Source organism: Megascapheus bottae, chromosome 24, assembly GCF_031878675.1.
Source record: "Megascapheus bottae isolate mThoBot1 chromosome 24, mThoBot2.hap1, whole genome shotgun sequence".
Classification (NCBI taxonomy): domain Eukaryota; kingdom Metazoa; phylum Chordata; class Mammalia; order Rodentia; family Geomyidae; genus Megascapheus; species Megascapheus bottae.
The window spans coordinates 9,091,668-9,106,401 of NC_143532.1; the positions used below are offsets into that span (position 1 = coordinate 9,091,668).

At 42.7% G+C, this 14,734-nt stretch overlaps 1 protein-coding gene across 1 annotated transcript in view; it reads right to left on the reverse strand.

The window, feature by feature from the left end:
• Ap1g1 (adaptor related protein complex 1 subunit gamma 1) overlaps nucleotides 1-12,457 on the reverse strand; it is a 68,245-nt gene extending 55,788 nt beyond the window's left edge. The window contains exon 1 of the mRNA XM_090357326.1: nucleotides 12,357-12,457. The gene's annotated coding sequence lies outside the window, so the exon portion shown is untranslated. The remainder of the gene's footprint in view (nucleotides 1-12,356) is intronic.
• Nucleotides 12,458-14,734: the final 2,277 nt, after the last annotated feature.

The window sequence follows — 14,734 nt, forward strand, 5'->3', positions numbered from 1 at the left end:
CTGCAGTTCCAAGCCAGCCCAGGCAGGACTGAAGACTCTTATCTCCAATTAACACCAAAAAGCTGAAAGTGGAGCTGTGGCTCAAGTGGTAAAGTGCTAGTCTTAACCAAACAAGCACAGGGACTATGCTCCTGGATTGGCATTAAAAAGAAAAAAGTGAATCTAGATAAGGAGCCACATAGTCCACTGATGTCACAGCCAAGAGTTCTCAAGACCTGCAAAGGCATTTTTTGCCACAGCTTTTAAATGCCAAGATAAAAAGTATATGTTCCATTCATCTAAAGATGGTAAGTCAATTAAAGTTTTCCAGTGAACAATAAAAATATATCTGGGACTAATAATAAGCTAGACTGAAAGGGAAAAAAAACAGTATATGTGAATTAATGCACCTTCTATCTGGCAAATATCATGTAACCCTTTTACTAATTACAATTAAAAAAAATGACAGCTATGAGCATACTAAAAAAAAAAAAACAGTATGACAGGGACAAACAGCCTAGGTGGCTATTCTAGGTCAAAAATCTTATTTTAGTTTTAACAAAGCCATGTATCATAAACAGATAATAAGCATTTGGAAAAGGACCTATCTGAAGACAAAAAGACTTGCACCTTTGAAAAAATACACTTTAATAGTATAGGTTTCTGGATACTATCTCAAAAGTTGAGCTGCTCAGTTTTTAAATTAACAGATGTGTTTGCACAAATACCAAATTTTATAAATTCTGAGACATACTAAGTATGTAAATTTGTATTATCAAAAGTATTGAGCAGATAAAACTACTTATTTTCAGAAAGGAACTATGACAAGCACTCTAAAGATGCCCTTGATTCAATAAATTTATTCCTACCGATTTTAGGAAAACAAGTGGACAAAAGATAAAAGGCACAGGTAGAAGGTATATTTTTTGTTTAGGACACAGAAATAATACGATGATCTGACATTGGAGAACTGCCTGATTAACTATAATAGAGTATTTGAAATATTAAACTTCTATTGTAATATCACAGAAACACAAGGAAATAATTGTTATATTCTAAGGACACATCCCATGATATAGCACTATTTGGGTATTACTTACATTAAAACATACAAGGCAAGTGGCAAAAATAAAGAGTAATTGGATGGTTGTGACTGTATCCATTTTTTGTTTTTTGTTTGTTTGTTTTGCCAGTCCTGGGGCTTGAACTCAGGGCCCCAGCACTGTCCTTGAACTTTCTCAAGGCTAGAGGCTCAACCATTTGAGCCACAGCACCACTTCCGGCTTTTCTATGTATGTGGTTCCAAGGAATTGAACCCAGGTCTTCATGCATGCTAGGCAAGCACTCTACCACTAGGCCATCAAACTCCCAGCACCCATACTGTGTCTTTTTAAAAATAAAGCTTTTCATGTAGGGGCCGGGAGTTTGGCCTAGTGGTTAAAGTGCTTGCCCAGCATGCATGAAGACCCGGGTTCAGTTCCTCGGTACCACATACATAGAAAAAAAAGCCAGAAGTGGTGCGGAGGCTCAAGTGGTAGAGCTCTAGCCTTGAGAAAGTCCAAGGACAGTGCTCAGGCCCTGAGCTCAAGCCCAGGACTGGCAAAAAAAAAAAAAAGCTTTTCATGTAGAAAAATTAAAAGAGCCCCGGTGCTAATGGCAGATAACCTATCATCCTAACTACTGAAGAGGCTAAAACCTGGAGGATCAAAGATTGAAGCCACATGGTGCAGAAAAATCTAAGACTCCAATTAACCAGCAAAATGTGAAACTGGGGATGTGGCTGAAGAGAAAGAACATCAGTCAAAATTGAAAAAGTAGAACAAGATTTTGAGTTCAGGGACAGGAGTTTAGCGTGGTGGTAGAGTGCTTGCCTAGCATGCGCCAAGACCCAGGTTTGAGTTAGAGCTTAAATCTAGAGAGGTATTTTGGAGAAGTAAACATGGCGGTAGTACAATGTTCTTTTATCAGATCCACTTTGTTTAGAATAAAACAAAACTCAAGATCAACTTTATACTGCTCTAATTCAGGCTCAGGGTACAGTTTTCTTTAGTCCTTGTGTTAAGTACCTCAACTCCCTTGCATATCCATCAAGAAATAGTAGTGTGCTGAGAAAAGCATTGCTCTGAATCATCCCTAGATGAACTACCAAAACAGAATTTCTGGATCTTCAACACTAAAGAATAAGCTGCAGAATGTGTAACCACATCCAGATACCACCACACCCTGTCTAGTCCACTGACATTCTTGTAAGAAGACTTAAGTTCATTTCTCCCTAAAATGCCACATTAAAGAAATGTTTTCTTGTGCTTAATTATTCACAACCAGAACAGGATATGCTGATACATGTCTATAATCCTAGGACTTAGAAGGCTGAGGCAGGAGGGTCTTGAATGCAAAGCTAGACTAGACTATGTAACAAAATTCATTAAAAAAAAAAAAAAAGAAAAACAGACAGCTGGTCCAGAGTTTAAGTCCCACAACCAACACACACACACACACACCAACCAGCTGGGTGCTGGTGGCTCACACCTGTAATCCTGAGGTCATGGTTTGAAGCTAGTCCCAAGAAAGTCTAACACTCTTATCTCCAATTAATCATAAAAAAGGCCAGAAGTGGTGCTGTAGCTCAAGTGGTAGAGTGCCAGCCTTGAGCAAAAGGAGCTTAGGGACAGCATCCAGGCCCAGAGTTCAAGGCCCAGGCCTAGAGGAGGTGGGGGTAGGGGTCAGCAGCAGGTAAGAAAGTTTGAGACTCTTATCTCCAATTAACCACACAGAAATAGAGCTATGACTCAAAGTAGTCGACCACTGTCCCTGAGCAAAAAGTTCAGAGACAAAGCCATGTGCTGGTGGTTCACATACATACTATAATCCTAGTCTGGGTTTGAAGCCAGCCCAGACAGAAGAGTCTGAGAGATACTTATCCCCAATAAAGTACTCAGCAAAAGCTGGAAGTGGTGAACCTTGTGGCTCACAAGAAACAGGGCTAGTCTTCATCAAAAAGAAGCCCAGGGACAGCAGCCAGTCCTGAGTTCAAATTCCATGACCCACAAACAAAAAGAAGAAAGAAGAATGAAACCAGCACAAATGGCTCATGCTTGTAATCCTAGATATTCAGGAAGTTGAGATCTAAGAATCTCGGTTTGAAGACAGCCCAGGCAAGAAACTCCATGAGACATTCATCTCCAATTAAGTATCCAAAACTGTGGTTCAAGTGGTAGAGTGCCAGGCTTTAACAAAAAGCCCAGGAAAAGCACCCACACCCTGAGTTCAAACTCCAGGACTAAGACAAAACAAAAATGAAAGAATAAGTGAAGCAAAATTTTAAACTTTCAGACAAAAAAAGTTATTCATCCTACGGGGCTTCTATAAGGACTTTTTTTTTTTTTTTTTTTTTTTTTTGCCAGTCCTGGGCTTGAGCTCAGGACTTGAGCACTGTTCTTGGACTTTCTCAAGGCTAGAGCTCTACCATTTGAGCCTCAGCACCATTTCTGGCTTTTTTGTCTATGTATATGGTACTGAGGAATCGAACCCGGGTCTTCGTGCATGCTAGGCAAGCACTGTACCACCAGGCCAAACTCCCAGCCCCAGACTTTTTTTTTTTTAGTGCATCATGGGGCTTGAACTCAGCCTCGGCACTGTCCATGAGCTCAGCACAAGGCTACCACCCTACCCTTGAGCCAAGACCCTCTTCCCATTTTCTATAGGTTAATTGGAGGTAAGAGTCTCAGGTCCTTTTGTGCCTGCTTGAGCTCAGCACCTGAGTACAGTTCTTGAGCTTTCTCAAAGCTAGCATTCTACCCCTTAAGCGAAAGCACTACTTCTGACTTTTTCTGTGTATGTGGTACCAAGGAATCAAACCCAGGGCTTTGTACATGCTAGGCAAGCACTCTACCCCTAGGCTAAGCTCCTGGCCCCTGAACATACACTTTATGAGGCTAAACTCTGTCAATTCTGAATATATAGGGGGTAGGAGGTTGTCCACAGAAAATTTAACATAGTGCTCATTTTTTAACCCATACTTGATATTAGCTAGCTATAAACAGAGGGGGAAAAGCCTCATTGACAAAGATGTTAAAATAAAATACTTTAGAAAGGATATCTTAGTAGGGTAACTGAACTTGAGCTTAGGCCCTAACTTCAAGCCCCAGTATGTACACACAAACAGTGTGTTTAGATTTTGTTCACTTACTGCAATGTGTATTTTTTGTGCCAGCATTGGGGCTTGAACTCTGGGCTCTTTTGTTCAAGGCTAGTGTTCTACCACTAGATCTGCACTTCCAGCATTTGGAGATAAAGATTCTCATGGACTTTTCCTGTCCTGGCTGTCTTCAAACCAGAAGAATCCTCACATTTTAGCCTCCTGAGTAGCTAGGATTAGAGGTGTGTACCACCAGCATCCAGCACTTATTTTGGTATTATTTTATAGACCAGTAAGATAAACGAAAAAAAAAAAAAAGAATGATATAAGTATGTTTTTCAGGGGCCAGGAGTTTGGCCTAATGGTAGAGTGCTTGCTTAGCATGCACAAAGACCTGGGTTCAATTCCTTGGTACCACATACATAGAAAACGCTAAAAGAGGTGCTGTGGCTCAAGTGGTAGAGCATTAGCCTTGAGGAAAGCCCAAGGACAATATTCAGGCCCTGAGTTCAAGTCCCAGGACTAGCAAAAGAAAAAACAAAAAAAAACGTTTTTTTTTCAGCCGGGCACCAATGGCTCACACCTGTAATCCTAGCTACTCAGGAGGTTGAGATCTGAGGATCACAGTTCAAAGCCAGCCTGGGCACAGCACTCTGTAAGACTCTCATCTCCAATTAACCCCCCAGAAAACTGGAAGTAGCACTGTGGCTCAAGTGGGAGGGCTGAAGCCTTGAGCTGAAGAGCTCAGGGACAGTGCCCAGACCCAGAGTTCAACTCCCATAACTTCCCCCCACAAAAAAAAGGTATATTTTTTCAAACACAGAAGGTTAGTCAATAACAAATCACTCAACTAACAATAAGTTTCCACTGTTGGGAAAAATATCAAAGACAGTTAAGACTAATTTGCGAAAATGAACTTAATGAATTACATAACAGACATTCCAAAGAAAGATGATGGAAAGTGCAAATTATTTGCTGCTATGTAAAGCTTCTGCTGAGTAAATAACAAGAAAAAGTTAATGTCATTTTTGGAATTAAACATTTATATATTTTTAAAGCTACAGAGGTAAGATCTTCTGTTTACTAAACATAAAGAAAAACCTCACTGCTATCAATTCCACAGCCATGTAAATGACCTGAAACAGATTCCCAAAACCGCCAATCAGGCCCCTGACTAGTTCTGGTTCTCTCATGGACTTATTCATGTCAGAGTACCTGAACAATCAGTCCACACTATTTTTACTCAGAAAATCTATTCTGCCATGACCATTAAATAACAGGCATTGTGCTGTGTACAATGATACCATAAATTTAATAGGTCTGGTTAAACTCAAAAGGTATTAAGACATATACCATCCCTTTGCCTGGGGAAAGAAAGGGCTATATTCCTACCCACCGGGAAGAAAAGGAAGAATGGGTTCTCTAATCAGAAGGAAGAAAAACATTCCAAGTATCTACAGAACTATGCTCATTGTACACAATGAGAATGAAAGAACACAAAGTAATCAAAAACAGCAAAAGCACTGTGCTTAAAATAGCATGACAAAATGGCAGTGATACCCAAGTATGAGTTACTTTCTTAAATAATCACCACCCAGGAAAAGCAAAATAAATAGCCAATGCTCTCACTGGTGGTGAAAAATACACATTTAAAATTTTTTCTTGAGGCTGGGAGTATGGCCTAGTGGTAGAGTGCTTGCCTAACACACGAAGTCCTGGGTTTGATTCTTCAGTACCACATACATAGAAAAAGCCAGAAGTGGGACCAGGAATGTAGTGTAGTGGTAGAGTGCTCACCTAGCACGCAGGAAGTTCTGGTTTTGATTCCTTGGTACCACATACTCAGAAAAAGCCAGACTTGAAGCTGTGGCTCGAATGGTAAGAGTGCTAGGCTTGAGCAAAAAGTGTCCAAGGGCAGTACCCAGGCCCTAAGTTCAAGCCCCATGACTGGCAATAAAAGAAAAGAAAAAGAAAAAGCCAGAAGTGGTGCTGTGGCAGCCCACTAGCCTTGAGAAAGCCCAAGGACAATGCTCAGGCACAGAGTTCAAGCTCGAGGATTGGCAAAAAAAAAAAAAAAAAAGGTTTCTTTTCATAGAAAAAGAGTGATTTATTAGGAAAGGGAGAAACTCCACCCCTAGGTGGAGGTACACAGTTCAAAAAAGAACTGCCTGTCTAAATAGAAACAGTACACCTCAAAGGGTGAGGCAGGTAATTCAGGTAATTTTTTTTCCTTTAATAAGTGAACCAAAAACCTAACCTTTACAATCTCAAAGCATTACTTTCAATGTTTTAGTACAGTTTTCAAGGTTTTTAAAACATGAAGACATATCAAATTTCTACATCACATTTCTCATCTAAAAAGGAATCTACAACTGAGCTTCTATCCTCTTCTTTAGCTTGAAACTGAACAATTTCTCAACAGTGAGGAGAGTTAATAGCTTCACTAACGAGCTGTAAAAACACTATTAGAACTCCTTTGACTTTTAAGTCATATAGCAATGTACAGAAGTTATCTCTATGCCCAAATAGTGTCCTTAGTACATCATCCACTCTATGTCAGTGTTAATGTTAACCCTAAAGTCTTGTTTAAAAAAAAACGGAGAGTTGGACTGGGAGTTTGACCTAGTGGTAGAGTGCTTGCCTAGCATGCACTAAGACCCGAGTTCAATTCCTCAGTACCACATACATAGGAAAAAGCTGGAAGTGGTGATGAGGCTCAAGTGGTAGAGCTCTAGCCTTGAGAAAGTCCAAGGACAGTGCTCAGACCCTGAGCTCAAGCCCAGGACTGGCAAAAAAAAAAAAAAAAAAAAAAAAAAAAGAAAGATGATCTGAGATCCCATCTTTCTCCTACTTGCTACACCCACAGACCCATAAGGTAAACATGGAAATTTGACAAGCTAAAAAGCCTGGGATTCTCAGTATAACAAGAATGAATAGGAGGAGATACAAGAGAGCTGGAGTTAGCAAAGCAACTGCCTATCAGGCTACAAAACTACTTGCCTCTAAGGCTGTCTTTTATTCACGCAACAGGTGTCACTGCATTTCCTCCATCTTCAAAGAACTGATTTTTGTCCTTCTAAATCTATTTAAAATTTTTTCACCAATGACACTTCTAGCAATTTTATTTGACCCAAGTAAGCATTTAAAACACGACAAAAATAAAAACAAACCTGTGTATAAGTACAAATAGTAACAAAATATTTAAGGCAAAATTTCCAAGTACTTAGAGAAAAAAACATCTCATTTCAATCACCTTAACCTAAACACTGATCTTTACCAAAGTGTGAACAAATACTAGCTCAACAAGTTTGCAAGTGTGAGTTGTTTTATTGTTGCTTTTCCCCCAACTTCTGGAACCTTCAAAATTTGACAGTTTTGTTCTGGTATCCTGAACTCCTGTCAAATTGGGCTCTGTGTTGCTCCTTCACTGAAGAAGCATAAGTATTTTAATGAAATATACCTACTTCTATGTTTTCCTTTTCATATTCCGAACTTTTATGAAATTTAAAAATTTACACACACAGAAACGGAGAGTTTGGCCTAGTGGTAAAGTGCTTGCCTAGCATGCATGAAGACCTGGGTTTGATTCCTCGGTACCACATACATAGGGGGAAAAAAAGCCAAAAGTGGTGCGGTGACTCAAGTGGTAGTGCTCTAACTCCAAGAAAGCCCAAGGACAGTGCTCAGGCCCTGAGCTCCAGCCCAGGACTGGCAAAAAATAAAAGCCAAGCATGGGTGGCTCATACCTGTAACCCTAGCTCCTCAGGAGGCTGAGATCTGAGGATCGAGGTTCAAAGCCTGCCCGAGTACTAAAGACCATGAAACTCTTATCTCCAATTAACCTCTAGAACCTGGGAAATGGGGCTGTCGCTCAAGGGGTAGGGCAGTAACCTTTAGCTGAAGTGCGCAGGGATAGCACGTAGGCCCAGAGTTCAAGCTCCAAGAGCAACAACAAAAAAAAAAATGCTATAGCCAGGAGTGTGTCCTAGAGGTAGAATGCTTGCCTAGCATGCACGAAGCCCTGGGTTCGATTCCTGTGTACTACATGCACAGAAAAAGCTGAAAGTGGTGCTGTGGCTCAAGTGGCAGAGCGCTAGCCTTGAGACAGTCCAAAGACAGTGAGTGCCCAGGCCCTGAGTTCAAGCCCCAGGACTAGCCAAAACAAAAAAACAAAAAAATCCTGTTTTGTTGCCCCCCCTTTTTTGGGGGGGGGGACTAAAAACTTGCTATTAGGTCAGGAGTGTGGCCTAGTGGTAGAGTGCTTGCCTAGCATGCATTAAGTCCTGGGTTTGATTCATAAGCACCACATAAAAAGAAAAAGCCAGAAGTGATGCTGTGGCATAAGTAGCTAGGCTGCTAGCCTTGAGCAAAAGAAGCTCAGGGACAGTGCCCAGGCCCTGAGTTCAAGCCCCATGCTAGCTAGGCAAGCATTCTACCACTAGGCCTTATTCTCCGCTCTCATTTTTATGTTTTTCTGAAGCTAAATCTAAGATTCCTAATTCAATTTCTTAATTAAAAATAATCCTTTGGAAAATACTCAATTTTATAAATCTTCATATAAACCACAAAACTCTTGGCACAACATCAGCCTTTGAGCAAAGGCTCCTAACTCTGAGTCTTAGATAAAATGATAGAAAAATCTTGACTTTTTTGTTTTCTTTAACATTGATTTTTCTTTTCCTGAGTATGCGGTATTGAGAAATTGAACCCAGGGCTTTGTGCATGCTAGGCAAGCACTCTACCACTAGGCTATACTCCCAGCCACTTTAACACTGATTTTTTTTTTTTTTTGCCAGTCCTGGGCTTGAGCTCAGAGCCTGAGCACTGTCCTTGGACTTTCTCAAGGCTAGAGCTCTACCACTTGAGCCTCAGCACCACTTCCAGCTTTTTTCTATGTATGTGGTACCGAGGAATAGAACCCGGGTCTTCATGCATGCTAGGCAAACACTTTAACCACTAGGCCAAACTCCCGGCCCCTTTAACACTGATTTTTAAAACTCCTTTTTACTTTGGCTAGGTTTGGTGGCTTCCATCTAGAATTTTATTTAAGACACTGAGATCAGCAAAATCTTGGTTCAAGGCCAGCTCAGGCAAAAAGTGTAAGATATCCCGTCTCAAGGAATACAAAGTTCAGAATGGTGCTGTCATCTCAGTTACTGGGAAAAATAAATTGTAGGATAGCAATCCAGGCAGCCCCAGATGTAGTAAGACCCCCATATCAAAAAATAACAATTCAATCTGGATCCAGTGATACACACCTTCATCCCAGCTACATGGAAGGCTTAGATTTAAGAGAATCAAGGTGCCAGGCCAGACAAAAAAATTCTTCAGACTCATCACTCAACAAAAAAAAAAAAAGCTGAGTGTAATGTGTATCTGTTATTGCCACTATTGTGGGAAATGTAAACAGTAACACAAGTAGTCCAGAAGCCAGCTTAGGTATTAAAAAAAAAAAAAAGACTATCTCAAAAACAGCTGCAGCCAAAAGGGCAGGAGACATAGCTCAAATAGTAGAGCTTCTCCCTAGGAAAACATATGACCTTAAGTAAAAATTCTAATATATCCACAAAAAAATTATACATAGAGGATAAATTTGATTAAAATATATTATATACATTTGTCAGGGGTGGTAGAGGCATGGCTCAAGTGGCAGAGTGCCTACCTAGCAAACTTAAGGTCCTGTCCAAATCCCACTAAGACAAAATTTAAAAAAAAGAAATAAAGGAAAAAGCACATCCTTCATAGAGCTAATATAAAGATGAAATGAGACAACACATGAGAGACATGTGAGAAGTGGTCTACAATTGCAACATATTATGTGCATATATGCAAATGTCAAAATGAAACCTTTCTGTATAATTCATTTATTATGATAAATACTTTTATCCCAATTAAAAACACCCAGGGGGCCGGAAGTTTAGCCTAATGGTAGAGTGCTTGCCTAGCATGCACGAAGACCAGGATTCAATTTCTTGGTTCTACTACATATATAGGGGGAAAAAAAGCCAGAAATGGTGCTGTGGCTCAAGTGATAGAGCTCTAGTCTTGAGAAAGCCCAAGGACAGTTCCCAGGCCCTGAGTTCAAGGCCCAGGACTAGCCAAAAACACAAAAAAACACAACACCCAGCACTTGGATATAGCTCAATAGTTAGTGCTTGCCTAGCATTTCTAAGGCGCCGAGTTCCAAACTCAGAAATAGAAAGAAGAAAAAAGGAATAAGTAAAACATTCATGTTAATTTCAACAGGAATTCCCAACAGCCCTAAGCAAAGCAGTCATTCTCGTGTGTGCTGATCAATCACTGGTGCACTACATTGTACTATGCTAATAGCTTGCTATGGCAAAAATACAATTGCACAGACGAACTGTAAATCTCCTAAGAATGAATGGCATTCAAATACCAGAATACTACAACACAAACTGATTTAATTATTACCTATAGCTATTTAATATTTGCAATATTTGCAATATCTTGTTTGCAAAATGTAATTCAGAAACACATTTTCAGTAGTAAACTACAGTACTTAGTAAATGAGGACAGCACAAGCAATCAGTGTATGACAGCTCTTTTAAAGCCAAAAAGAAAACTGCAGAATTAGAGCAATACACTCAAAGACACCTCATGGTATCTATTTTTGAAAGCTCTCCTTAAAAAAAAAAAAAGAACACAAGAGTATTTACACTAAAAGCATTCAGTCTTCTGAGGAGAATATCGTATGTCCTGCACAAGAATTTCTAGTCTCATTTCAACAGCCTGATAAGAGTAATGCATCTCTAAATGGCTTCCAAATGTTAAAAAGTTTGCCTCAGTTTAAATCGTAAATTTAACTTCTAATCACTTAACTGATCACAAATAAGTCTTTTTCAGATGTAAAATCCACCTGAGTTGAAGTAAAGGTGATTCAACCTTACTCACTTAACTTGAAATGTAGGAAATAATAGGTGAATTATTGTGAAATACTTTTTATTCAAACATATTGGGTTGCAAAATAAAAGTGATATTGTAAGTATCTTGCAGATGCGTATTTCTCAAACCACAACTTACAAGTGTATACAGTATAGTCTGACAGGTACTAGGGACAACACTGGAAACACTTAAAATCTACCGACCTCACCAAAAACCAACATCCGAAGTCAGTACGTGTATTTTTAGAATCAGTCGGCAAAGATCATTGCTGTACAAACACCTGAAAGTTCAGATCGCCGAAGAAATCATTCGGTCTTCGCTTCTGTTAATCCCTATAGCAACCAAAAAAGTTACTGCCCTACCTACATCAAATCCAGGTTCTTTCTGCACAAGCCCCCGTGCTCAGGGACACATAACGTCCCCCGAAACAGACAACACGTTTCCAGCAAGTACTCAAAAGGTCAGTGTTCAACACCGAAGGGGAATAAAAAGAGAAGACACTTAACCCCCCCCCCCAATAGAAAGTCATTTGTGCTGCTCTGACTTCAGTTGAAGTACATTCTGAGCCGGTGAATCGATCGACCGACCTCCTACCCCAAACCCTAACACGGAAGCCTGACCCCGCAGACGCTGCCAGGCAAGCAGGAAGATCCCAGGGAATTACTAGAAACTGACGTCCGCGGGACAAGAAGAGTTTGGGGAGAAGGTTAGAACACTGTAGTCGCAAGTGAGTTTAAAAAGAAAAGAGGAAAAAAAAAAGGGGAGGGCGGAAAATTGCGAAAGAAGTTAGCGGGCAAGGTGAGAGGAGGGAGAGCGGAGGGGAGGCCGACGTCCGGTTCGAGCGGGCACGGCAGGGACGGGAGGTGTGGAGACGTTGAGAGTTCTGGGACAGCCCGGACCCGAGGAACACCGCCCCGCCAAGGCTGGCGACGTGGCTCTGGGAGGACACGCGGGGGAAGACGGGGCCGCCCCGCGAGGGCCTACGTCCCTGGGTGAGCTAGCAGGAGGGGGATCGCAGCCCGAGGAAAGTCAATGGGTTCAAGGAGGCCTGCCGCCGCCACCGGCCGGGCAACGCCACGGCCAGGGAAAGCTGCTGCGCCCGGGGGCCCCGGGATCCGGGCCTCGGCGAGTCCCGGCGAGCCCTCGGGGGCGGGGGGCGCTCCGGGGCCCCTCCCGGCCCCACCTGGGTCCCGAGTCTCCTCGCCCCCCACAAGCTGGGACCGGACCTCTGGGACTGACAGGGAGCTTCCGGCCGTACGCTGCGAGCCGCGGCGGGGGGAGGCGCGGGCGTGAGAGAAACACCACGTTCCCCCGCGCCGCGAGTGACACTCACCGGCCCGAAACCTCGAATGAAACCAGCAGCTTCGGGGGCGGCGGCGGCAGTGGCAGCAGGAACCGAACATCCAAAATGGCGGCTCCCTCGGCCTCAGCACCGCTACCGCAGGCGGAGGGATCCCCGAGAGGAAGGGAGTGTTTAACCAGCTTCACACGCCGCCGCAGACACTTCCGTCGCCACTGCTCTCTTCGGGGAGGCGCCGCGCCCCTTCCTCGCTGCAACTTTCAGCGCCTCCGCCTTCAGATTTACCCAAGAACTCCGACCCCACCGAGGACTATTTGCCAAGGAGGAAGCGACTGCCCCTTGGCAGGGCGACGCCGAGCGAGGCGAGAATCGGGGCTGTCACTGATGACGCGGGACGCGGCTGCCGAGTCACCGCTACGATGGGGTCTGAGCAAGAAACTTCCGGCAGTCCCCGGAGTCGAACGAAACATTTTGGTTCCGCTCGGAGGGGTGGGGCGTCGAACTACCCGGAAGCGGTGGTGCCACCTGAATGGGCGGGGTCACTTGGAGGGGGCGTGGATATGCAAACTAGAGGCGATAGGACTGGAGGAGAGGCAGGTGGGATCCTGGCTCCGGGCTGAGCCGGGCTGAGGCTGATCTCAAAGTCGGTCCAGTCACCTTTGAGACCTCAGCTTTCTGATTAACTTCAGAAACACGCAATCCAAGTGGTCTCTGATCGTAGGTTTTTATGGTATCTTTGCAACAATTCTTAATGGAGTGAATGGATTCCAAATTCAAGTTCCACCCTTTGTGTGTCGGACAAAGCCTCTTAAAATACTCCCAGGCCTCAGATTTGGAACCGTGATAGCTACAAAAACGCTTTCAGAATGGGCTCTATGATTCCAGGAACGGATGATCTGAGCCACAACAAGTTGAACCACACAGTTCCTGCCTTGATAAATAATGACTAACATGTGCCTGGAGTCTTTTCCGTGTGAATGCCCAGAGGTCCTTGATACCGGCCTAGTTAAAAGAAAGGTGACCTAGCTAGATTAAAATCCTCCAGGTAGACTGGCAACAAAATACTCCCAAAGTGAATAAAACACAGCCCCAGTCTGGATGCCAAAGAGAGTTGAACTACAGATCTTGAGTTGAAGTGCCCACCATCCTAAACAGTAAGTTGCACACACACACACCCTTTTGTTTTGGCTGGGGCTTGTGCTCCATCTGGCTTCAAATTGTAATTCTTGGTCTCAGCCTCCTGAATAACTAGGATTATGGGCATGAACCACCAGCCCCCTGCTTCTTAGTCCCTTTTATACAGGAATTGCAAAACAAAATTAAATGTGTAAGTCAACTATACAGTTTTGTCCTTGAACATCAGGGGACATGCAAGTGCCTAGAAGGGAGGCCAGGAGCATGAGGATAGGAATTATTCGTATTTTTAAATACTGACGTCACATTGTTCATAATGCACCTTCACATGTAACCTAATTTTACCCACTGGACAACTTCAAGTCAGAGGAATTTAGGTTTACAAATGTGGAGACTAGAACTCAAAAAATTATGTCTGGGGGCCAGAAATTTGGTCTAGTGGTAGAGTGCCTGCCTAGCATGCACAAAGACCCAGATTCAATTCTTTGGTACCACATATAGAAAAAGCTAGAAGTGGTGCTGTAGCTCAAGTGGTAGAACTCTAGCCTGAGAAAGCCCAAGAACAGTGCTCAGGCCCTGAGCTCAAGCACAGGACTGGCAAAAAAAAAAAAAAAAAAAAAATGTCTGGCTAAGAGCCTCCTCTTCCCGCTGGATTTCTGCTACAGGGTACTATATTTCATTTAGAAAACAGGACCCATCAAAACCCGAAACACCTGTAGAGAGGGCAAAATCAACCCAGAGCAAAAGGTTTGGAAAAACAGAATAATTACTGAATTTACACCATCATGTCCATCTGCTGAACTTCCATACAATTCAATCCTAAGATTGAACCAGGTTTTTTCACCCAGACCCAACGTCCAGGAGTCCCAGGTTTGATCTAGCCCACACCCCCCATATGCCAAACAAAGAAACATGGTGAAAGGCAAAGAAGGAAGACTTATTATATGGCACGTATGGACAGACAGCACTTCTGCACATCTTCAGCCATCTTCATAGATACAGACATTGGCCTCAGGTCAAATAGGGAGAACTGAGAGAAGGGGATGAGAAAGGTATGCATAGTTAAGACAGTTCCAAGTTCCAGGTATGGCTTGGTTGACCATTAGCTCAGTTTGTCCTTGGGGAAATTCTGGAGAAGTTGTTATCACTTTACTCAACAGAACGTGACTGGCAGATAGTCACCTGAATCTTTCACTCTTTGCTTTAAGATAACAAGAAGACATTACTTTTTTGAGGAGCAATTTGCCTTTCCCACAAAGTGGGTTTTTGTTTTTGTA